Source organism: Cyanistes caeruleus, chromosome 1 (assembly GCF_971803275.1).
Source record: "Cyanistes caeruleus chromosome 1, bCyaCae1.hap1.1, whole genome shotgun sequence".
NCBI classification, from domain to species: Eukaryota; Metazoa; Chordata; class Aves; order Passeriformes; family Paridae; genus Cyanistes; species Cyanistes caeruleus.
Window position 1 is genome coordinate 41,977,299 of NC_141701.1, and position 26,372 is coordinate 42,003,670.

At 39.8% G+C, this 26,372-nt stretch overlaps 1 long non-coding RNA gene across 1 annotated transcript in view; it reads right to left on the reverse strand.

Moving 5' to 3' along the window:
* Positions 1-26,372, reverse strand: part of LOC111924871 (uncharacterized) — a 101,452-nt gene that overhangs the window by 68,289 nt on the left and 6,791 nt on the right. The window contains exons 2-5 of the long non-coding RNA XR_002861879.2: positions 24,774-24,950; positions 5,246-5,409; positions 4,491-4,574; positions 3,604-3,834 (exon numbers count right to left, since the gene is read on the reverse strand). This is a non-coding gene — a long non-coding RNA (uncharacterized LOC111924871). The remainder of the gene's footprint in view (positions 1-3,603; positions 3,835-4,490; positions 4,575-5,245; positions 5,410-24,773; positions 24,951-26,372) is intronic.

A 26,372-nucleotide genomic window follows, 5' to 3' on the forward strand; every position in this document is an offset into this window, starting at 1 on the left:
TTTAATTTCCAATGCTGCTACCCTTACACAGGATAACAATTCTCAAACTATGTTTAATTTGTAAAAAACCTGTCATCCAGGATTAGCTACTCTCACAGCAAAATAGTGGTCTCAAGGCACAACTGGTCTGATCTGAAATGGTAATATCCGTGTTTCTCCAACTTGTTAACTTTTCCCTTGGTGTCACAAAAAAAATCTATCAGGAAAGTACCTGTCTCAGCTTAAGTAAAGGACATTCACCAGCACACCAGCAGCCTCCAAAATGTGCTGTCCTGGAGCTTAGCAGAGACCATAATAACAAAATGTTAAACACAGGGACAAAACCTTCATGACCAAAGGGAATCTGCAATTTCAAAACACAGCAAAATTTGATATTTAAAAATACACTATGGCCTTATTTCAAAATACCATTTGTTAAACAAACGGGAGGCAGGAGAGCAGACAGAATCAGGGCTCACACAGTGCTTGTTTGGAAGATGAGAAGAGTATAGGATTTGTCCTCAACAGGTTACACTTAGCTCATTCAATTTCATCCAAAAAAAGAAAAATAACTGTCACTCAGGGGAGACACTGAGAAACAGCTTTATGTCCCAGCTCCTGTAAGCAGCTTGGATCAGAAGGCTGCTGCACCTGAAGCCATCAGAGATGCAGCCAACTGGAGCACTTAGCAGGATGGGGACACTCCAGTTCTTGCTCCTGAAAGCAGATAGGGCACCATCTATGTGTGTCACCACTCAGGCATGGGAATGAGGGCAAGGGAAATAAACCCTCAGGCTGACAGTCCACACAAAAGCCAGGTCTCCTGTGGAGGCTAAGTGGGACTGGATGTGATGTGTGCCTGCTGGAGGGGCCCAGGAGGAGTCCCAATACCAGCACATACCCTTCTGAGCACTTATACAAAGCACCCTCCAATAATGAAGAGGAAATAGAAGTTTAACAATACATTTATTTTTGTATACCTGGCTGTGTTTTGAATATTTAATGCTAATTTTAGTACTTGGGCACTTGGAAAAGAATACACAGAATAAATATGTTGTATGAATCGGGCAATAAATATAGAGTCCCTTACATACCAGTCTGGGTCACTCTGCATCAATCAAAGCTGGAATGACAACAGAAACAGCAGTTTTGATGTTATATGCAACTAAAGTTCTCATTTATTTTTAGAGAACATAATTTCTTAAGATAGCAGAGAGCTTATTTGGAAAATCATGATAAATTATTACAAAAGTCTTTCTTCTCCACAACTTTTTACAGGAGCTGCTTTTTTTTTTTGGACCACTGCAGTGTGCTGCGTACTAGGAAGAAGGTACTTACAACAGGATTTATTTGTAGCAGTGAGCCAAAATACATATTGCCTTAGACGAGAGTCAGTATTATCACAAAGAACCATGCCGGCTGGGGTTTAATTAAATTGGACCTGGGTGTCAGATTTTAGCTTGGTAAAGTTAGCAGCTGGGATGAATTGGACCAGAAATGTGCTGTGTAACAGGATTTTGCTGGAATTTTTGTGAGGGGGGAAAAAGAAGGAAAAAAAAAAAAAAAAAAAGTATGTGGAATATGTCATGCAAACAGTTGACAGTGTAGCTGCAACACCAAACATTAAATAAATAAATTCCATACGTAACACGGGCACAGAAAAACTTTTCAGGAAAGCGCCTCAGAGCTGCATAGCCTCGCGTCTATAAATCTCCATTAAATCAGTTTGAGTGGGGCGAGTGTTAGAGACAGAGCTGCCAGAAATAGCTCTTTTCCTGCAAGATGTAGAAAAGATTACAGCCGAGATTGAGACGGTGGGGTGGGGAGGGAAAGCAGGGGAGGGGTGGGGGAGAAAAGAGGCAAATGAGTTGAGCTGAAGGAGGCGGGGGAGCTGTGAAAGGCATCTCATAAAAGTCCCATTTGTTGGAAGGCTGCAGGAAGTGGAGGCAGCTTTGGCACACGTGTCCGTGGTGCTAAATTAACTGTTAACACAAATAATCAAAGTGCAAGGCCCATCAAGCCGCTGGCGCCAGTGAAATGAGGGAGCGGCCAGGTCAGCGCTGCCTCTGGAGTGAGCCGGGCTAGCAGGTGGAGACCAAGCAGGGACCCGACAGGATGGAAGTGCTTACAGAACACACTGACCCACTGACAGAGGGAAACAAGGCTGCACGCTTGCTTTCCAGCTATTGTGTGCATTTTAATTTTGTATCTATTTATTATATTTTGTGTAATTTTTTTTTCCTATTTTATTCTTAAAAAAAAAATAAAAAATTTCTTTCACCACACTGGAGTGCTTGGACACCCCAGGCTGAGTTGTAGTACAGTTCAGCCTTTATTTGGCAGCATTGGTGGAGAAACAAATGAACAGGACAAAGGAATAGTTTAGGCACAAAAGCACTGACTGCCCTCCAGCACTACCCTTCAGAAGGAAAACCTGCTCTTTAGAATGAGATATGAAAAACAGTGTGGGCAGGGGTATTTCCACCTGGTTTGTTCTCTCTCACTGTCAGAGAGTCCACAGCCCTACTCTGTACTGTAAGTATGATGCAGATACTTCAGAAGTGTCACGGTGTTGCAGCCACCCCAGCATGGAAGCAGACAGACCCACCATGGTGGCACTTGCTCCAAGTAGGATTAGACTTGGAAGCAAGCAGGACTTCTCCAGCAATCAGTCTGAACATGCTAAGGTTCACTGAAGGTCTCAGAGGATCTCACTGTTTTGTGCTGTGAAAACACAAATTCTTCCAACTATTGCCCAGGTCTAATCTCAAGGAGATGCTCGCTGGAAAGGATACCTGGGGAGCAGCTTCCCCCACACTGAAACAGCAGGAGTTCTGTGCTGATTTCATTAGCTGCTTCATTCAGCTCCCTGACACAAGACAGCTGTAAACCCACTTTAACTGCCCAGTAAAGCCAGGTTTACAATTACTTTGCATGACCAAAGCAATCACAGTACAATGTTGAATCAGGCCCTGAAATTACTGGGATCTTTTGTCTCCTTGCCAAGGTACAACACACAGAGCTACACACTATAATGAATCACATATATATACATGTGCTATGTACATACGTATTTACATCACACACTTTGGTCTTGTGTAGCTTTTGCTGGATATCCATGCATTCTCTACAGATACGGTTGTGGGCACTTATATTTTACGAAAAAAAAAAATAAAACTCACTTTCAGTTATAAGGTGTTACAATAGAAAACGTGGGTCATTGCTTAGCATAAATTCTGCTCCAGAAAACATTCTGAATCAAATTACTTTTAATCATAATTACTTACGATAGATAATGAATAATATGGTACAGAAAGGTATCATGTCATAGAATCATAGAATGGTTTGGGTTGCAAGGGACCTTAAAAGTCATCTAGTTCAAACCCCCCTGCCATGGGCAGGAACACCTTCCACTAGAACAGGTTGCTCAAAGCCCCATCCAACCTGACATGGAACACTCCCAGGGATGAGGCATCCATAGCTTCTCTGGGCAACCAGTTCCAGACTTGGAACTTCACCCTCACAGTGAAGAATTTTTTCTTAATATCCAATCTAAACTAATCCTCTTTCAGTTTAAAGCCATTCTCCTTTGTATCACTTTTAAGAAGTCACTCTCCAGCTCACCTGCAAGGCTCCTTTAGGTACTGTAAGACCACAATAAGGTCTCCCAGCAGCCTTCTCTTCTTAAGGCTGATCAACCTCAATTCTTTCAAGCTTTCCTCATAGGAAAGGTGCTCCAGCCCTATGATCATCTTCATGGCCCTCCTCTGGACTCACACCAACAGGTCCATGTCATTTCAGTGAGGATACACGTCTTCTGAGCGCCTAAACTTTAATTATGTCTTTAATTCATACCTGAAAGTATAAAATTACCATGTATCTTTAAAAAAAATCTTCTTATTTTTTTTTCTCAGCTCTCTTTCAGAGAGCAAAATGCCCAAGAAAAATATGGAGAATATGGATGTTTAATACTCTTATCATAGGGCATAGTTGTTGCTTTTAGTGAAGAATTTCCTAATAACTAAAATTAAAAACAAAAATCATCATTAAGTGTGGTGGAAATATTCACACATCTCACAGAAACAATGTTTTAACGAGGTTTAAATCTATAAAAATAATATGTAATCTTCCCTATATTCCATAGGGTTACTTTGACATTTATCAGATATGAACTCTGGTAAATCCAAAGATGTACCACAGTACTAACAGTAATTCAGACCAGCACCTTTAGTAATAGAGATCATCCTTGGTTAATGTTGTAAACTTTAACTTATCTATAGCCAGCTGCATGATCTGTATGAAGAACATTCAGGAACATTAGCAGCCGATGTTTGATGTGATCCAAGGAGCAGTTATAAAGATAATTTGCTCTCAAGTCAGATTTGTATAGATTTTCACATATAAGATCTCGCAGGAAAATAATTGGTCAGAGACACAGAGACAGAAAAACAGAGAAAGAAACAAAGCAAGAGGAAATAATACTGTCATAGGCCAAAATTACTTGTTATTACCTTCTGCCCCCTTCTTGATAAGGGTTAAACCAACTTCAGTGAAACCTTCCATGTGTAAAAGTCAGCTTGACAGACAGAAGTTTTCTATAAGGGGAATAGACTTAAGTTACAAAAAAACTGAGAGCTGTGACTTACACCAGAGGTTGGATGGCCTCTGCTGTAAGTGGTTTATCAGATTTACCTCTATGGACATGCTATGGACCCCTTTAAAGATCCTGATATGAGTGGTTGATGGGTGGGAGGTTGAGTGCATGCATGTGTCATGGCAGATGGCAAGTGCTATCACAGCTACCAAATTAATGGGAAAGTTACAATTGCTTTGAAAAATGGAAGCCAAGCACTTCCTGAGTAGGCATGAGAATCTCTGTTAATTGAATAAGAAATTAAAAGAAAAGCCCATTAAACATAATGTGTATATTTAAGAGGCCCTTTTCTGACCGTAAGCCAAATTAGAGAAAGAATGTCACTGTTACAGTTTGATAAAAACTATTGGAATATGAAGAAACCAAGTCAGGAAAACAAAGTTCCAGACATATAAAGATGAGATCGCTCTAAACACATCAAGACTGAGTAAGAGCAAACTTGGCTCCTGTCCTAAAACTCATAAATCCAGTCAAAATTTGTTTCTGGAGTTTTCAGGGTATATTATAGATAGTGCTAGCTGTATAATGTTAGGCATTGTTGGTTGAATGGTTACCCCTTTCCCAATACACCCATTTATGAAGACACCCCAGCCTTGTTCCCTGTGGTCAAACCTTGGGGTAGGGCTCTCCACAGCACTTGTCTCTTCTGTATCTTCTGCTGCTTGTGCAACCTGCTGAAGCATGACACTGCTTCACTTTGGCCTGGGTTTTCTTCTGATATTCTGGCTTGAGTACACCAATCCAATAATAATTTGGGCCATAACTGGGACAAAATCCTGTGAGAAAAGATGGGCATGGAGGCAAGAAGATTTCCTGTTAAGTGTCACTGTTAAGTGATGTGACATACATTCCTTTGACCCTGCTGCTGATTTACACCAGTGTGGTATAAGAATGACACCCCCTGCCCTCCTTTAGTGTTTATATTTCTAAATTGTTTGTCCCTTCAACTGTCAGGAAGGAATTCCTCCTCCCCACTGCTCAAAGCAAAGACAACAAAAACTAGGCCCTCACTTCAGTGTGAGAGAAGTGGAAAAAAAAAATCCAGCTTTTCTTTACAAGGACTTTAGAAAACATAACTCAGGAGATTGCTGTAGATCCAGACTGGGAAGAAAACATATCACTCTTTAACACATAGTAAAAAATGTCTTCTAGTCTGAAAGAATAAAGGTTAAATAAAAGGGTAAAGTGAGCCTGGGCCCATTTGAAAACCTTAGCCTGGGATTCATAGGGGTTTTTTAATAACTATTACCTAAATATCAAGAAATCTCCACCAACATCTGTAGAGAAAAATAATATAAATTATCATTTGATCATTTCTTCTGTTCTAAACAGGACTCAAAATATCCTCAATAGGAAATATCAATGGAGCAAGGCATCCAAAACAATAATAAATAAGGAAGAAAGAAGCAGAAAGAAGAAACAAAGAAGACACAAAGTGGGAAGGCACAAAGTATTCTGTGCAGGAGCACATTCTTTCCACTCCTCATTGTTGACTTAAATAATTTCTCTGTACCTTTTACAGTATCAGCTCTAAATTCTCGAGAATGCAGGGCTGTAACCGGAGAACACACAATGTAATGTGGCCAGTTCATTTGGAAACAATCTCTGATTTGGCCCTTATCTTCTACACCAGTAATGAATACCTAATCTGTGCAAGATGAGTCTCATGTCCCATATGACACCAGCACTGTGTAATGTCCATCCCCATTGAAAGCCCTTAGGTCCCTTAGCAACCAAGTTCCTGAAGCATAGGCGTGCATGGGCTGCAGAATTAGCACAATCTGGGATAAAGGCCATTTACCAAAACACTTGCTGGAGAGTAGTATCTTTCTGCTGATAATTTCTGTATTTAATTTCCTTTAGTCCTTCTCCACAGTATCACTGAAGCTTCTTCTTCTACAGGATACTACAAGACCTGTGGCCTCCTGCTACAAATGAGTGGATGCACCACCACATTCCCCAAAATTCATGTATGTTGAAATTGGAAGTTCTCATACTTAATCCTTTCACTCAACTCCTCCAAACAAATGTCAGTTCATACAACACACCATCCAAGGCAAAGAGATTTCCAGATCTAGTTCCAAGGAAATTTTTGCCAGTACACCTCTACCATTCCAGAAATGGAGAAGCAGAGCAGTCAGAACCTTTAGCTGATACAGAGAGAAGCAAAAGCTGAAGTGAGATGGCTGCTCAAAAGGCAGCTTCTGTCCCAGCACAGAGAGAGATGGTTACACCCCATGGTACACTCACTTAAGTTCTTATTTTCCCAGGTCCTGCCAGACTGTGAACTGCATTTCTTAGCGAAGGCTTGAAAATTGTTTGCATTTGACTCACAGGAAAACACAGGGGAATGGATTTGTTGAAGCTTTCCCCTTGTTCTGAAATGGATTGACAAGAACAGGCTACAATTTTCAAAAAATTACCATTTCCAGCTCAGCCCCATACCAGTACACACATGAATAATGAACTTGATTTAACTTTGACTTCTTGTATCTTCAGCAGAAGTCCAAATAAAAAATGATCACTGAGAATGGTTACTAAGACTTTGTTTTCCAGAGTTGAGAAACATGGCTAGTCTTCTGGCAATTTCAGAAAGGCTGACTACAAACCACCATTTTTTAAGTTTCTTTCTTCAAAACTGGCAGTTCTCTAACTAGTGACAAGCAAATCCAAGAACTGCCTGTTTCATAACCTAGGTGTCCACCTACACTAACCTAATGTGGTTTGCTGTCTTTGGTTTCCAGGCTACATGTGATCCTAGACTAACACAATAGGCAGTACTTAATATTGCCCAAGTGGCCTTAAATAATCCTTTCATTTTCAGTTGCCATTAATCCATGAAAGAAAAGAAGAGGCTGCCTGAACTAGCACTTTCTCAGTTTGTTCTATCATGAACTGGTTTTTCTCAATGGAATTGTACACAAGCGGTAAAGATAAGCATGCCAGGAGACGAGGAGGGGAAAAGAAACAGGCTTTTTTCTCCTGAGGGGTTTTACTCTTTCCTCATCATTTTCTGCATGATATAGCTCCTCTTTTCATTGCCCAACAGGGAATCCCAGAGGCCAGAGGAAAATTTTCCCTTTAGTCTTGGAGCATTCATGATGGATTCTTGTTTTAAGAAGAGGTTATTAGTTGTTTGCTCTTGAGTATTATATCATCACCATTACAGCAAAGCGGGTCTCATTCTAAATTTCGTTTATTCTTTGGCACTCACAAGATATCTTGGGTTACACAGCTAACATCCCTTTATGTGCCAAAGTCAATGAAACCCTTTCCATTGGCTCCAATGGTGGCAGAGGAAAAGTTGCAAAGGTGCTGAAAAAATGATCTCTTTAGGGCTTAATTCTGTTTCCACTGGTAAAATTCCCTCTGACTTTGACAAGAGTTACTTTAAGTCCACTGATTTAAATAGCTTTTTAGAAATCATGAAACTATTCAGCTATCATATAAACCTCTGCTTGATAAGAAATGTTCACATACCTTGAGGTCTGTTTATATTGTACCTTGTTAATAGAAGCTATCATTTAAAAACGTCTTGGCTACTGTTTACATTTTCACTACTTACACCATAGTCCATATAAGTTCCTGTAGAAATAGCAAAAGATGCAATATTTAAAAGAGATCTCCAACTAGAAACCGTATCTAGTTCAATTTTTAAAATACCATTCCATTTCCATGTTCCTAATAAATAATGGAACATTGTTAATCCTGATCAGAAATTTAACCACTGAGGGCTTATAGCTGCGTATCATCTTCTACAGACATCTTTAGCCCCATTTTTATCTGTTTCACAGTTTGGGAAAGTATAACCTAGTCTCCTCTTAGCACTTAACTTCCCAAGGCTCATGCAGCAAGCAGAATATTCCTTTGATGCTTCTCCAGCTTTGTAATAACATTGATGTGCAGGAAAAGATCCATTATTCAAAAAGACACTGTAGTAGCCATATGCATGGATTAAACATGATTTTCCTTTTTTCAGTAAGTCTTTGCTTAATAAATTAAGACATTTAATCACACACACAGAAAATCAATCTTCCATATACTTAAGGTCTGGATAGGAAGAGCTTTCCTCCTTGTTTTCTTTTTTTTGTTGTTGTGCCTAAAGGATTGTTCTCCCCATTCCAAAATAGTTTGTGTTATCATGTATTAACTTCAAGAAACTATAACCAGAAAACTCTCCATGTTCAAAGAAGAAAAAAGGCACCTTTTATCTTAACTGTTCCACACATACTTTTAATTCTGAGCCTGTCATCATTGCTGGCTAAACCTTCATAGATGCCAGAGTACTAGCAATGTACTACACTATGGTAATGAGCTTCAAAAAGTAAGTTACCAAATATCTGCTTACAGATGTCAGTATTGAAGAGTTTGAAAACTCAGTGTTACCTGAGACTTCTCAGAATACCAGTTTTAACATTTCCACTCTCCATTGCTTTGTCATCTCTATTAGCTCTTGAAACAGAGTGTAAGAACTCTAATTCAAATGATCAGGTTTAATTTGTGAAGAGTTTCAGCTCCAAACACAGTAAAAACCAACCTGGTTTCAAATTGTTTCAAAATTGCTCTGATAAAATTAACTCTCCCTTCAGTTCTGGTCCCACCACCACCCTCTTGGACTGGAAATTCTCACATTCCAATACTTTAATTCAGAGCTCACAAAAGAAGAGAAATGAGCAATATAACTTCACACAGATATTTCAACAGCTATTTTAAGATGTTCTACACATCTCTAGGTTGGCCACTTGCAGCATGAATGATCTAGCTATGCCAGTTACTTATATAGATTGTTGAAATGTATTAACCACCCCTAATTTTTGCAGGGAATGTCAAGTATTGATGCCTGATACTTGGGAATAAGTGTTTCCACAGAGAAGGGTTTTGCAGTACCTTTGAATTTTCTCTTCAAGGTTAGCAGGATGATGTTGTTAAGGGAAATCAGTGTTCTGTTGTGCATAACAAAGCACTCCCATCTGCTTTCTCCGTTTTTGCACAGTATTCCTGTTCTTACACAGGTAATGCATACTTGCAGGAGCCGCCAGCCAAATATGCCTTGCGTGTTTACATCCCAGAGGATGTTCAGACAAAATTTTAAAATGTGAGCACCTGCCACTACACACAACCAAAAAAAAAAAAAAAATAATCAGCTTTTGAACACCTACTGAAGTGTTGGGATCATCAGAGATGCCAACAAGCAATCACAAGGTTACATCTTACACTCCTCCTTGGGCTGTGAGACAACCCCATGCTCTTGTGCTGTCTTCTACCCATGCGCTAAGGCAAAGCAGCAGCACTGGCACAAAGGCCTGCAAAGGCAGAACTAACAGCAGCCTCCAGGGCAATCGGGATGGCACCACAGCAGAACAGCAGGTGTTCAGCTTTTCTTCTCCCACCCCACCACAAAAGCTCAATTTCTGTCTTTATTAATTTATTTTTTTTTATGAGTTAGTCATGCTTCATCTTGACTTTGTGTTTGTTTGTTTTGAGGAAGAACAAGGCAACAGCCTTGTCAGGGCTTCAAATACTGCTGTTATATGCCACAAGTGGGAAGGATTTGGTTAGTCACTTGGAGAGGGAGCTGCCTGGGAGGAGGGCAGGCAAGAGGGAATACAAACAGGAGAGAGAAGCAGGATGGTTGCCTCTGGGCCCCTCGAGGCTTTTACACAAGCTCCTCTTCTCTCTAAGTACCATGACCTTCTCTGGGTATTAAAGAGGGTTGTTTTGTTTTCTTCGAGCTAGGATGATTCCTGCCACGTATTTGATATTAGAATTCCTCTCTAGTGGTTTGCAAGTATTTGATCCCCTAGGGCTTGTGATGCTGGATCCACTAATGATTCACACAATGGCATTAATGTCATTCATGGATGAAACCACATTTCCTTACCCTACAGGGTGAGAGCAAGATGGGAAGACTGTGGCTAACATTAGGAAGGCACTGGGTGGGAAAGAAAAATTGAAGTATTCAGGTCAAAAGACAGTGGGTGGCTAAGTAAAAATCCATGATTTCTGATCATTCTGGAGGTGGGATGAACAATAGAGATTTCACCCTCAAATGCCTGAGGACCCAGCACTAAAAAAAAAAAAAAAAGACAATAAATGACCCCCCAAGTGCGCAATTTAAAACCATTCCCTTTGAAAACAGTTCTTGAAAACGAGCTGGCAGAACAGTTAGATCTCCCCACAGCAATGCATCATGAGATCACGTACAAGGAAACAGCAGAAGTATCAAAGCATGCTTTACTCAAGCATGCCCTTAGTTGCTCTGCTCTCTTAAGCTGGGCAGCCCAGACTAGTGCTTAACAGCAGAGGCTGCATGAGGGGCTGGGTAAACACTGCCAGTTAAATGGTGTCCTAAATCCTTCTTGCCTTTGAGTGGGAAATGGGGCTCTTAATAATTAATTATTTAAAATAATCACAGCAGACTGAAAGTGGGAACTTACATTTAATTGCTAATGTGCATGCCTAATTTGGAAGGAACATTTCACACACTCCTTTCCAGCAGTGCTTCCACCATAAAATGGTATGAGGAAGGTGAGAAATAACACAGGAATGTAGGAAACAACTTCCAGGAGGACAGAGGGACTGAGCCAGATGATTGAGTCTGCATGCCAAATCACCTTTACCCAAAACACAAGAAAGTTTAAACAAAAGTAGAAGGAAAAAAAAAAAATGATCCTTGAATAAGAAGCACATCAGAATTAACTGCCTGTGGGGGGATGCTGAGAGCACCAAGCAGTGGGATCAGCTCAGAAAAACATGGCAGAGAAATTTCCAGCAGAAAGGCCCATTCCAAGGCTGGGACATAACTAGATGACTCAGAGAGCCTTCCCAGCTCCAGGGTGGAAGAAAGAGCAAAGACTTCCAGTTCCTCACAAGAGGAGAAACAACACTTGGATCAGATACCAGCCTAACAACAAAGGTGCATTTTCCATAATCTCAAAATGTCCAGGCTAAGAAAATATACATTGTTCACTGGTTAACAAAACACAATAACTGTCAGAAAAGGGGGTTGCATCTTGATTTGTAGATATAATTTATACACAGGAGAGTCTCAGCTCTAGCTTCAGTTTTGTTGGTGCCAATCCTACCATTTAAGGATTTGATCTCAGAGACAGCTACTCCTCCAAGCCACGCCACTGACGTCATTTCCCAGTGAAGTCCCCTTACACCCACAAATCAGGTGCTGAAATCCCTTTGTGGGATAGTAAAAATGCTGGCACAACTAACTGCCAATGTAAAATTATTTCTGAAAATGAGAGGGACAGGTCAAAGCCCCTTTAAAAAAACAAGTCTTGGTGGCTATGCAGAAAAGGATTATATTATGCTTAGCTAGTGCGTGGGTGTGGAGAACAAGGGACAGAGACAGGGTTCCTCAGTACGCCCTCCCCGCAGCCCCTTGTGAGGCAAAGTACATAGGCAACGTTTCAACCTCAAATCCACAAACAGATCAGGATACACTGGAGGAGAGAGAGAAAGATTTCTTGTTTTTTAATAAAAGGTAGGATTAGGAAAAGACGTAGGTGGGGAAGGTGTAAAACAAGCAGGCAGGCAGTCCTTACTCAGCTTCCTTCTTACATTCATTGCTCTGAAAAGTGGACAAGCTTTAGGAAGAAATAAGACACATGGCTGTGGGTAAAGGGGGGGAGGAATTAGAAACTGTAATTCAATCTAATATTTGAGGCTTGGCAAATGCACCTATGGGATTTCATGAAAACCCCCGAATCTTTTTCATTTCGGAGCAATTAACCAGATCCCAGCATCGCTGGCTCCAGTGAGCCGCTTAGCTCTCTGTTTTATTACCCATTTCCTTTCCCCCTCGCCAGCACTAGCTCCCATCCTCGCACTTGGGAAAAAAAAAAGGGGGGGGGGGGGAGGGTAAAAACCCCACACACTGTTACAATGCCACAAAGGGGCCACCACAAACAAGTGCCAGCCAGTGCATTTCAGAGCAAACACAGAACACACATAAATGAGGCTCACATTTGGATTAAAACGCTGTTGTGTTCAGGCATTTATGTGTGGCATAATTAAAAACATCCAGCTGTAATTTAATAGTTCCCACCAAGCACAGACATAAAGTCTAGCAATTTTTTCCCTCTGCATATTTAACCCTTAGAGACAGAAGGAAGAGGAGGCAAGGGGCAGGGGGAGGGAGCAGGAAGCTGGGGAGAGACAGAGGTCTTTTGAACACTTTTTTTCCCCCTTCCTTTGTGTTATTCTAGTTTGCTTTTTACCTCCTGTGATCTTTTGCTTCTACAAAGAGAACGCAACTGTCTTCTGGATGTCGTAGAAACAAGAATCACATTCTGAGAGCATTTCTGTAGTTCAACAGCAGTACGGCTGGGTACAAGATCCTCAGTTTCCCGAGGATAACATCTGTAGCTGGATGCACTGATTCACAGTTTGTGAATATGCCAGATTTTTCAGGCTTAAAAATCAACTACTAAAAAGACGAATTTCACCACCATTACTCACCCTGAGTACAGTCTTTCTATTCAGAGCGGCCCTTCTAAATCAAAGGCAGCAGTGACAGGACTAAGTACAGAGTTAGGACAGGAAGGCTAAGCCAGCATTTGCAGCACTAGCTAAGCATCTGGGACACCAGGGCGGGTTCAGTCCTTTCTCTGCCACGTCGCTCATTTTCAGAAAGACATCTCTAGGGGCATTTTTAAAAAATGTTCAGCTACCTAAGGGCCCACCTGTACCACTGGTAACCTGAATGTTTTAAAGTTTTTCACTTCTCCCCATGTCAATTCCCTGTAGGCAGACTTGGGAAGGTAATATTTTCTTCCATCCAAAAGTATGTTACAAAGAGAAATGTCTTCAAGATTGGGATGTGCTGAAATTCCACAGCAAGGAAGAAAGCTAATAAAGAGGAGATAATCTGCTTGGCCCTCTATTTCTAAATGCATTCAGGCAACTGTCCATTACACTGACTCAGCTAAACAGCAGGACTTTACTACAGAAAGGAACACAGAATTCCACCCTTATTCTGGAAGAATGAAAATTGAATTAAATGCTCTGCATAAGTTCACAGTCATGGCCAACTGTATCCTAATTTTCCAACAGTGTGTATAACAATTGGCCTAGGACCTTAAATCTATCAGTCTCCAGAGACAGAAGACTACCTTTGCATATAAAAAACCTATAGGATTTCTACTGCTAGCTGTTCAGCTCTACTCTTTAAACACATACCTTCCTTACAGAAGATATGCGCAAAAATAGCAAGAGAGAGGAAATGGAAAGGACTTCCAGAGAAGTGCTGTAAAATAGAGAAAACTGGAAAAGAAGTCTCTTCTGTCCATATCATTTTGAATTTTAAGTTCATTCATACCTCTCTTCAGCTTTTTTCTGTCACACCCAGGTCAGTACCTAGTGGCATGAAAACCTGCAGAAAGCATATGTCATTTTTGCCATCCTGAGGAGTAAGAGAAAGCATCCAACCTGTCCACACAAGATTATGGAAGCCAGCCATACTGTGAACTTGTCCCAGCTCAATCAGAAACAACCTTGACAGGCCTCATACCTAGCTGCAGTTAAGTAATCAAGAAGCCTGGTGATTCTTACAGAATGGTTCATAATCAACATATAGAGAAAAGATCTTGAAAGACAACTTTTAAAAATATGTAAAATAATGAACGTGAAAAAAATATGGTCAGCTCATGCATGTCTCATTTGTATTATAACCCTGACAATGAAAGGTAATGCATCAACTTTTCTCTGAACTATTTGCTCAGATGTAGGAGCACCACCACTGTCAGTATCAGCACTGTCCTACTGTGGGTGCAGCCAGCTAACCTCAGCTGTGGGGTGAAGGAAGGGATTACCTAGGGCTACAACAACAGCTCTGCAGCTGTGAAATGTAGGATCCCAGGATCATACAGTAATTCAGGTGAAAGGGGCCTCAGAAGGTACAATCAGCTGCTGTGAGGTAAGTCACTTGGGTATACCTACTTTGTACCTCAGAGCACCCAAAACACACACAGCTCTAACCCTGATACCACTTGGCTGCAGTACAACACGGTGTGATGCAGAGACAAGGAGAAGTTCTCACTCAGATCTGGTAGCAAGAAAGCTTCCAGTCTCAGCTCATCCCTGAGAAATCCAAGATTCTTCTTACGAGGATCAGTTAATCTGGTTCACTGTGGCAGTGATGGAAATGCAATGTTCCTGAATACTGAGTCATTATTGCTGTCTCTGTACTCTGTACCTGCAGTGCCCATATACCCTTACCTCTCAGCACTTCCCCTTCCCAACAATAAAGTATTCCAGACTGCTCTAAGAACTAAATTTAACCTTTTGACAGCCTCAAGCCCTCCAAAGAGACGACTCCTGTAGGTGCCTAAGACAGATAGATGTGTGGGAGTGGGTTAGGTAAATAAGTTCCAAATGAAATCCCACAAACTGTGGCTCAGGACTACTGAAGCATTGTTTTTGATTGCCACTTTATTACCTCCTTTATTGCCTCTCAAATAGATTGCAGAGAGCATGGCATGCCAAAAGAGAAGAATGAGCCTCCCTGTCCTAGTAAAATCGTGGGTTTCTTCCAACTAGAAATCCTAACCCAGATCTCTTTTTATATAAATAAAAGTTAGAGCAGGTCTTGCACTGTAGCAATTTCTTACAATGTCATTTTAAAAGTGCTCTGCTGCAAACTTCCCTGCAAATGAAAACAATCTGTCTTCCCAAGGCATCCTGCAGAGTGTGTGACTTTTCAGGCAAGGTGGGAGTGGGTGATGATGAAATGAAGATGGAACAGGGTGACACAATACACCAGGACTTCATGAGATCTTTTTTCTGCATACTGACCCTTACTAATGAGAAAAAAGCTCCACTGTGTCTTAAACATTATGAAATCACAGACAAAAACAACTAGCTGATGATGGTTGCCAACAGCACTTCTGTTCTGTCTCTGTACCTCGACACTTAGCAGTGAGTGCAGGGCTTCAGTGACACATGTAACAGGGACTAATAACACGCAGCACCCAAGCAGCTCAGCAGCCAGTCTGCCAACCTGCTGCCTTTGGTGTTCTGATGTAATGGTAAGTCCCAAGCACACAATGTAGGACAATCATGTTTTATGTTGCAAGATATTGCTGTCATAAAGTTTCCCAGGTAAAAAATACTTGGAGGGCACTAAAAGTGGGGAGAGTCACAAGATGAACAGTTTTCCTGCTTGCCTGAGTCAGAGCTGATACCAAGGTTGTAGTCAGTCCCAGTGAAAAGAAAAAAAATATTTGCCCTGGTTTTAAGAATACACACAAGCTGGAAAGGTGCTACCTTTGCACCATAGCTATTCTGCTTTACCTTTCATCCACCTTCACCATCCACCATCATCTTAATGCAATATATTGAATCTATATATAGTATTAAAAAGGTGCCAAGAATGTTACAAATAATATATAATTTAAAAATTACACCAAACCCAGCAATCATATCTGTTCTATGCATCTTATCTCACCTCCAGATCACTATGATGAGAACCATTTCTATCATACGAGCTGAACCAGTGAGCCCTAATGACATCAGTATTAAGGCTTGACCATGTAACAGCCAGAAATCTCCATCACCACCAAAACACAGCCTCTGGAAGTCAAGGACTGGTTCAAATCTTGCTGCACCACAGTTACTGTGGCACATAATTATAGCCAAGGACTCTGCAACTATTCCTAGGAAAGAGCATAGTGGCATCTTAATGTCAGCATAGAGCAGATGGGCACTGGGTATTGGGCCCTGCAAGATTGACCGAGTGCGTGGGCAAGGCTGTGAGCCATAATATGAAGCTTCCTGGCACAGTGGGGGCAGAAGGGGTGACAGTGAGCTGTGAGGAGCTGAATTCAGAGTATGGCCCCCTGACTCTGCAAGCCTGTAGCTACCACCATAATCCACAGTCATCTGGAAGGCCCTTTACCAAACTGGTACCAGTATAAATAAACTCAGGATACAGGGCTTGAAAGGATGAACTGTTGTTTTTCTTAAGGCCATGATAAAAAAAAAAAAAAAAATAAAAAAATACTAATACTAATACTAATACTAATACTAATACTAATACTAATACTAATACTAATACTAATATTCCCCGTAAGTGTTTCTTCTGCACTTCACATGCTAGTCAGAATGCACTTTCCTGGGAAATGCATTATACTACCAGGCAATGTTTAGCATCACATTTGAAGTAAGCACATCCCAGTGATTAAAATCCAGGCAACGGAAATAAACACATCAGCAGGACATGCTGCACAGTACTGAATTGGGACTTCTTTGTTTTATGACTTTTTTGAGCGTCAAATACTGTGTCAGAAAAACATTGTTCGAACTTAACCATCTGTATTTGGTTTCTTTTGAGTGCATTACAATCATCAGTAAACATTTTAAGCCTAGAATCAGAAAATCTGCTTGTACTTGTGGGAGAATAATTGTGACAGTAAAAGGTGTCTTTGTAGCAACAGAATTGTTTTTTCTTTTTAAAGTGAATTTATTAGAAATTTGTTGCTTTTAAATGGGGCTAGTTCATGTTAAAGTGACATAGTCCATTATGTTAAGCTGAGAGAGAAATAATTTCCCTGTACACTGTAAAGAGTAAACTGTAAACAGTTTTCTGCATATCAATATCCCACTTCAAAAGGGAGGAAAGTTTTAAATTATTGCAACTCTCAAAGCTAAAGATCTGGAGCGAAGAAAAAAAACCCTGCAGTTTAAGGTCAGCATTTTGCTTTGACAATTTCAAAACATATCTTTTAATGCAACTTCTTAAATATGTTATTAGGTTTAATTTTCAAAACAAAAAGTATTTTTAAATGAGAAAGCCATTCAGTTAGAAACTACCAAAACATTCTGACGGTTCCAAAATTTTATTTCCACATGAGTTTTCAAGTCAAGATATTTGTGAAAGCCAACTCTTTCCCACAAACAGTCTCAATTTCTGTGAATCAGCATGTTCTGTCTCTGAAGACTTTATTACCAGCATGACACAAAGGCTCCCACCTCACAAGACCTCTTCTCCAAGAGCCTGTTACTCTCCACCCTCCTGGGAGCCGCCACTGCAGCAAGAGTGCTGGGTTTGGCTTCTACCCCTCGCTGAGAGACAACATCCTGCTGCCAGCTGTGGTTCTCAGCACAAGTCTCATGTCTCTGCTGAAGTCTGCTCTCTCTCCAGCCAAACACCAGAAGGTAACAGGAGGAGCACAGGGTAAGAGAAACACTGCACCTGCAAGCATCTCCTTCTACCTACCTCCTGGGTAAAGCCTCAGACCCTTCAAAGTTCACTTGGAAAAGATGAACATGAAGAAGAAGAAGCTGGCCATTGCACCCACAGCTCCCTGAAATCTCACAGCCCTCTGTACAGAAGTACAACAGTAGCCATCAGGACACAGAGTGGCATCAGAATCATACTTTAATCATCCATGTTGAGAAGTACTGAAATGGTCTCACTCATCATTTGTCCTGCCTCACTGGAAAATGCTACTCTGGCTTCCAACTCATCCTCTGGGCTGCTCTAGCCAAGCCCATGGTCACAGAATATCTGTTATCCCAGACAGATCACCTCAAAGCTCCCCAGCCTCAACCTCAGCACTGACCCACGACCAGCTTACAGCACCCCAGGGATTCTCCCAGTTCCTGGTTCTCTATACCAGAGTCAGCAGCTGCTGTCATTGCTCTTGAGCTCTACTCATGGAAATCCCGGCACAGGGGCTGGAAAAAACTGCCTTGATCCAGGGTAAGACTTTCTTCTCCACTCTTCAGAGGTACTCAGGTGCTGAACTAGCTGGTTGGATGTGCCAGCATCATTCTGCAGTCTTAGTAGGTTAACTGGTTGAGGCTGGAAGAGGCATACAGGAGATACAGGCAGTTCCATGCCCAAATAGCATAAAATCAAAGCTTGGTTTCTAAACTGTATGCAGAAAGACTGCCCACACCATCCCACTCCTCCTTCCTCTAACAGTGTCAGCATCAGGGGTTTTCTGTGCCTCTTGAATGATGAAAGCCATGCAACCTTTGGCCTCATGCCTTATAACTCCACCCAAGGCATGTTGTAATTCCCTAGAAATGCACTGTTTGTCATGTTTTATTATTTAATTACACTCTGGCTTTATTTGATTTGAGACAAGTCTGTTTCTTCACTAGTTACATGTGAATTTTAAGCCCTTGAAGGCAAGACTGTGAGCATAGATGCCCTGCAAACCTTGCTGATAACAGAACTGCTGTGCTCAGCACCTGTCCTCTTCCATTTGCCTTGCTCATGCTTCCACTAGGAGAAGCAGGGCCCTCCCAGCTAGCACAGTGCCAGCAGAAAAGTCTACATTGTTTGTACTTCAGAGTGGACGATGTCGTCATGTCATGCTGTACAGCCCCAGACTCCCAGCTAGGAGTTACCCTTTACAACACCTTGGTAATTCCTTAAATAAACAGAAAATAGCAAAGAAATTGAGAAAATGAGCACTTATTGGAAAAATTATCAAGTAGGGAGGTATTTTTCTTCATAGATTTTTATCCCAAGAAGTGACAACTAATGCCAAGAAGATGCCAAGAAGAACTAATGAACAACACACCTAGGATGTTAATCAGAAAAAGAAGAGAGGAAAAGAAGAAAGGTGAGTGATCTGGTCATTCCCTGGTCTAGGCATGAATTTTGTGCTTTCTAGAAGTGTACAGTCCTTAGAATGGAGGAAAAGCAAAGCACCTTGATGTAGCTTAATTTTTCAAGGTTTGGCCTAGCTTAGCACATGCAAAAATCTGTGGTAGTACTAGACAGGCTGACAAGATATCCAGTACAACAATAATTATTTCCATATCATGAATGTCAAGGTTATTATTCACATGAATTCCCATGGAAGTTAGTTGAGCAAAAGTTTGGAAAATTCCCCCCAACATATGAAAATATCATAAAGGTATAAAGGTATTTGCAGTAAATTGCAAAATATAATTAAAGTTGGCTGGTATGCTCTATAATTCCTCTCATTCTCACTAGCCCCACTGATCTTATTCCTCTCTTTTTTTCCTCTATTTTAAACACTTGCTAGAAATCGAAGTCCTACCTAAGTAAGAAATCCTTCCAAATAGGAAACTGCTTATTTAGAAATGCATAAGGAAGAAGGGATAACAAGTACTCTCTGTAAACATCCCTTACCTCCTTTTATTTTGCCCTTTCCGAAAAAGGGAATTTGCCATTTGGAGCCAGCAAAGTCTTTTTGTTGCCTGTTTCTGGGTCCCAGTTGATCAGTATTTCCCAAAACACAGCACTGCTGTTTGAGAGTTGCATGTTAGGCATCTAGAGTTCAACAATAACAGAATTCTTTCTGTTTTGGCAGAGCTTGTCTCAGTTTGGAAACTTCTGCCTGAGTTTGATGTCACTTAGAGCAGTCAATATGGCCATCCAAAAAAAGTAATGCTAAGTAAATAGAGTTTCTGCAACTTCTGCTAAGGCAACAGACATCATGATCTGTTCCCAAATTTTTTGTAGTCCAGGGTTAACAAACAAGAGATACAGATTTCATTGTTTTTATATGCATATATGGATAGATAGATATATTTATTTAGTTTAAGTAATGGATACTCCTTAATTTGTGTAACAGTCAGCTCTGAAACACAGAGCAGGCCAATTGTTCTTATCATTTCTGCCAGAGGTGATTGAATCTATGCTGACATTAAGGAAGTGGTAATAATAATCTAATCCTGCTGGCTAAATCAAATCCTTCAAGTCTGAAACCACCAAGTATTGTCCAGGATACATTTGTGAGTCTGCAGAAGGAGACACCGAAACAACTGACATGGTGTCTCCCCTATGTTAACTCAAAGGACTGCCTCAGGACACTGAAAATATTCATGTTCTTAGCTATTTATTGTAAAAAAAGGAGTGGGGGACATGAACCCTCTTCAAATCCCCAAAAGCATGGGAATGAGAAAAGAAAGTTAAGGCAACTGTTGATAAAATTCTGGCTAATATGCATGACATTTCCATGATTATATGTCTCTGTTCCCTCACAAGAAAACCTTACTGCCATTTTTCACCTTGCATCTTAATCTTTCATCCTTAATAAAAATTAACATTGAAATTTGCTGTCTTTAAACTAACTTCACACTAATTTGCACATGAAGTGTCACTTGCCAGAAATCAATTTTTAGACTTAGCTTGTAACCTGTAACATAAACCATTTTTAAATATCACTCCATACCATTGCATGTCAAAAAATCCAGGGACGTTTGCATGCTTGGTGGATCACTGACCATTTTATGTGCTGAGAGATACTGAAATGGTTCTCTAAGGACTGTGGGCTGCTCACTAGATTATTTTCCCAAAAGCTTGATGTTTCTTGGTAGTTATGATATGACACATCAGTAACAATTATTTTAAGTAGGAGGGTATGAATCTCACAGCTGCAAGGGCTTGGAGAAGCAACTTGCAATGTGACCTCAAGAAACTTCATCTTTGAAGAGAAAAAGTTTCATTTAGACATTTTGACACTTCTGTCATTCTTTGGGTCTGCTGTTTTTAAACTGGATTGGCTTACTGTGAAATCAGTCAAAACATAACTATAGTAACCCTTAGTACACATCTATTTCCTTGCCTTGTTACAAAAACCAGTAAATCTACCCTTCATTTAAGCAAAGTCAGAGCTGTTTTCTGTTTACTTGCCTGTGCCCTTTCTATTCATTCCTAAAATTTACTTAGCTTTTTGACTGGCTGTGAGCTAAGGTTTGCATAGACTTGCCTGCAACTATTTCAAGGTGACTTCCCTGAAGAGCAACAGCTTATGTGGAGTCTAGCACTGCATAACATACAGTCACGGCTGACTTTCCACCCTGAGTGGATTATTTTGCATTTATTAACATAGAATTTCATCTGCCATTTTATAGTTCAGTCTTTAAGTGTTATGAGCTTTTTTCTGCTGACCTGTAAAGGACCTTCTTCTTGAACAAGCCTACCTTGTCCTTCATCCTCTCATAAATATAGCAATAGTCTCATATATGCGGACTAAACTAGTAAGACTTTAGCGGAAAAACTCTTTACTCTGCAAAGTTAAATTTTTACTTCTCACATCATTTTGAGTAGGGAACTTTCCCACTTACTGAACAACATCATAATTTTATAAGGGGAATGGTGATGACTTTGGATCATGTTTCTTGGAGCAGCACACAGCATCCAACCAGCCTACTTTAACTCCTTAAAAAAAATTGGTAGAACAGCAAGGCAGGACTACAAAACCACAATGTCAATTTTTCATAATGTGCATTCTCACCTAATCTTTATTACTTAGCTTCTAAAAGTCTGCCTGCCACAAAGCCAAAGACTCTAGACTGGCAGCACAACAGCCACTTTCCACCCCCAAACAGGTAGGATGCATATTCCAGTTAACAATCTGGCAATTTCATATTTGTGTAATTTAAACTACTCAGTAAGCAGTGCTTTTCTTCAGAATAATATAAAAATTATGCTATACTTAACTTCAAACTATTCTGCCTCAATTTGAAAATATTTTCTTTCCTCCACTCCTGAAAAACATTAAAATAGCTGTAAGCTCCTCCATGGTGAATATCAGTACATTGCTATCACACTGTTATCATATTCTATAGATTTAGAAGTAGATTTAGAAGTTTCAACTTCTAATGTGTTTGAGATAGAAAAGTGAATTTATTTCCTTTTCTATCTTTCATTATTTTCTTCAAAAGCTTTTTGGTGCACCTTTCTATGTTTTGCCATATATCTTATGAAAGTTAATTCTCCTTTGTATGTTCCTTATTTGTAATGACTTCCACATAGTCAATTATGTCTTTTTATTTCTTTTATTCTTTGCTTGTCTGTTTAAAAGCTAATTTTCTGAGAAAAAAAAAGCACACTACACCTCAAAAAGACCCTAAACCTACCCCTTATACCTCACGACATTTTAAGGAATTTAACATTTTGGCTGTTTTAATTTCCTTTCAGAGAAATTTCCTCAGTTTTATCTAACATCCCTCTGGCTCTTTCACGCCCACAAGAATGTTGAGCTTAGGAATATGACAATTGCTACTGCCTTGACTGTTTGACAGTCACATTTTAGTCAGGTCTGGCACAGGAATTCAGACATAAATTTCAAGCTGTTTCCCTTCTTGCTTCTTCTGTGGCCATTTACTCTAAAATTTCATTCATAGCATAGCAAAAAATATTTCTGTCTAATACACCCATATGATGTTTGCACTTTCTATACAGAAACAAAGTTTCTCATTATTATTATAATTTTTCACCCTCTCTTATCATGTCATATTCATTATTAGTTGTCCAAGCAAGTGATGAATATTGTAACCAAAACACTATAATATTTATTTTTATTCACACCACAGGCAAATTGGGGTACAGTTTATTTATTTAGTTTCTTTTAACATTAATTTTAATGTATCAAGCCTCTTACCCACCAGCAAACTATTTTGTCACTCCTGTACATTTCCTATTCTAATATAATAGCTAATTTTGCTCCTTCAACCTATTGACATATATATAAATATAATTTCTGAGCTTCTAAGTATGCCCAACACTAACAGGATGTTTCCAGGGGGCTGAATAAATTCAGGGCACTTCAGTGTAGTTCAACTGATGCGTGCCAGCTCTGCCTACATTCCCTAGAAGTGAGAGAGGTCAGGTCTAGTCTTGCAGCCATCCCCATGGTACCAGCTAGGATGATGCTAGGTCCTTCCCAGCTGGAAGGGAAGCAAAATCCCATACTAACATCGTTGGCATAATTTGGGAGATCCCTTATTCCTGCATCCTGAACTGACAGGGGAAGCAAAGAAAGGGGGAACTCCAGTTTCTACACAATAAGGCTCTCCTACACTACAACCTAAGCAAACTCTTTCAACAGTGCTAACTAGCACACTTCAACAATTAGACACCATTATCATGTTTTTCTCTTGCCTGGAGAGAGCCCACAATTCAGTTAAGAATGAAATATGACCAAAAAAACATTGAATTTAAACGTTCACTATTCTTGTCAAGTTGCAACCTACATTTGGCCTGTTAGTCAGAAAAGTTGGAAGGTATTAGTCACTTAAAAAGAAACAACTTCCCTTTTTCCTTACTGCTTTCCTGTGGTACAACCTAGAAATTCTACAGAAATCCCCATCTCCATTTGGACCAGCCTCCTGATCACAAAGACTGTAATTTATAATTCATATCTTTTAGATATCTTGTTTTAAAGGCATCCTCATAGACAGTCTACAGTACACCTTAGCACTTTTCCACTAGCTACTTACCCTTGCATAAATTATCTTTCAGTTTATTCTGAGGTTAAACCTGATTAGTTTTAAATGTCCAGTGCCTAGATTTTGTAAAACCACTTTATCAAAGAGCCCTAAAGTATCACCTGTTTTTCCTCAGATACATACTTGAAAAATGGAGATCAAGCCAATTTTAGTATTGCTTTTTTTCTGCACAGACTGAATTATGACAGTCTGCTGCTGCTGCATTGAGGAAAAGAAGTGAGAAGCTAAAAGAAACCAGAGCAGAATCAAAGTGGGAGTGAAGATGAACACTGATGATTCCAATGCTGATTCTCCCTTGCTACTCTGAAGCAACTAGTGTCCCAGCATCCCATGACACTGTGAGATGTGGAACACAACCAAATCCTCCAGCCGCTTCACTAAGTCCTTTAGGTATCAAAGCCAAAAACAACATCATGGGTGTGTCAGCTTCATTAGCAATGATTAAAACGATCACACAATTGAAGTGTTTTGCATGGCTCAGCAAAGGACTCTTCGACAACTTAAATCAAAAACATCTTGTTTTACTGTTAACTGTTTGGCTATTATTAATTGCTTATGTGATTACACCAGCAAATGTAGGAATTTAAAAATACAAACAGGATAAGACCTGTTCTTTACAATGAAACATAATTTTAGGAAAACACCTGCAAAACAGAAATGCTTCTGCATTCAAGGAAACTAGTCATGAACCTGGCAACTTAACAGAGCAGATTTTGGATATAAAAGCAAACACAGGATCTCATTTCCCCCAACCCTACAGCACATGCATTACGGGTACATGTGCTAAGGACATCTCCACATTACATCATTTGTATAAAGAAGGTACCTTTCACCTGCTGAAGCAACACAAAAGAAAAAAAAAAAACAAAACAAAACAATAGTGGACTTGTTTGACTCTGTCCCAAATTACCTTGCTATGCCTCCTTCTTTGGCCTCTCAAAGGAGGGCATGGATTTTGCAGTCTCCCTTTACCGGTGTTCTCATCATGCACGTAGTTCAATGAGACTTCAGTAACAGCAAACTCAAAGAGTGGTTCTGGACATCCTGATTGATGATAAAGATTTTGATGTACAATTTCACGTTGTACCTGGACAAAGAAGTACAGTGATTTCAGTTTCAGTTCTCTAAAAGACATCATGCACTCAATATGGCAAAACCCAAGAGGTGATTCCAGGAGACCACCTACTGAAATCATGAAGGCTTTTTTCCCGAAGTAAGGAATCAATAAGAACTGCAAGATTGACCCAAGGTGGAAAAAAAACCCAAAAAAACAAACCACCCACCATCTAAGAAGAACTGATAACTATAAAATCAGCAGATTTGGGAGGAAAGAAGTAAAATAAGGTGGGAGAAAGTGTTGAGTATATAAGAAAAATGACAGAAATGTACCACAATAAACAAAATAACATTACACATGTTCCCAGTAGCAAGTGTCCTTCATTCTCTATCAGTCATGCTACAGCAACCAACAAAACAAAGCAGATAAAATGACCCATAAGATCTGCACTGATTTATTTCTTTGATTTGTTGTTTTTTATAAAATAGGCATCCACAAATAAACCCAAATCAAGTCTGTTATTGCTCTTCAGCAGCAGGAGGGCAGACTGTAGGATTGGGAACCTTTCAGATGTTATTTCCCTGCAATGCCGGTGGTCTTAGGTTCCTGGCCTTTTTAAACTCTTTTGCAAGCCAGACCAGCAAAACAGAGACTGGGAAGAATTAACACCATTACAATAGTAAGAGTCCAGAGCATTATTAGCTACAATAAATTCAAGAAATGGATCATATTTCCAAGCTAAATTGACATATAAGAATATTTCAAGGAAACATGTAGAATCAGTTTAAATAAAAATCACCAGTCACCATAAAGTGTGCTGGTGTTCTCAAAAACTATAAACTCAGTTAAAAAAAAACACATAAGAACATGAAATTTGGCTAAAGAAAAAAGAAAACATAACCAGGGCTTCTGAAACTACTCTTTAAGAACAACATCTAGTTTGCAGAGCATAGAGATAATACATTTATCTGTTGATTATCTGCTCATGAAAGCTTAATTCTGCTTGATTTCTGCATATACAATTCCCAAAAAAACAGCAGAGCTGTGACAACACATTGAGAGGACATTAGTGTAAACAAAATGTTATTTTTCTCTGGATTCTGAGATTATATTTACCACTGCAATCTCTGCTATCACAGAATCAATAAGTTGGAAGAGACCTTCAAGGTCATTGAGTCCAACCTAGAAGATTTGCTTTGTTTTGTTGGTTTTTAAAAAAAAAAATCATTCTGTGATTCTATGAAATAACCCCTGATTAGCCCCATTTCACAAAATTTAGCTTCTCAACAGTAGAAATTATTAGAAAAATGAACATTTGCATCAATTTTTTTTAATAAAATGTTAATACAAATGTTCATTTTTCTAGTAATTTCTGCCACTGAGAAGCTAAGTTTTATGAAATTCTTTCATTGACTATACTCTTTCTTGAATATATGGAAGATTTTAAGGACT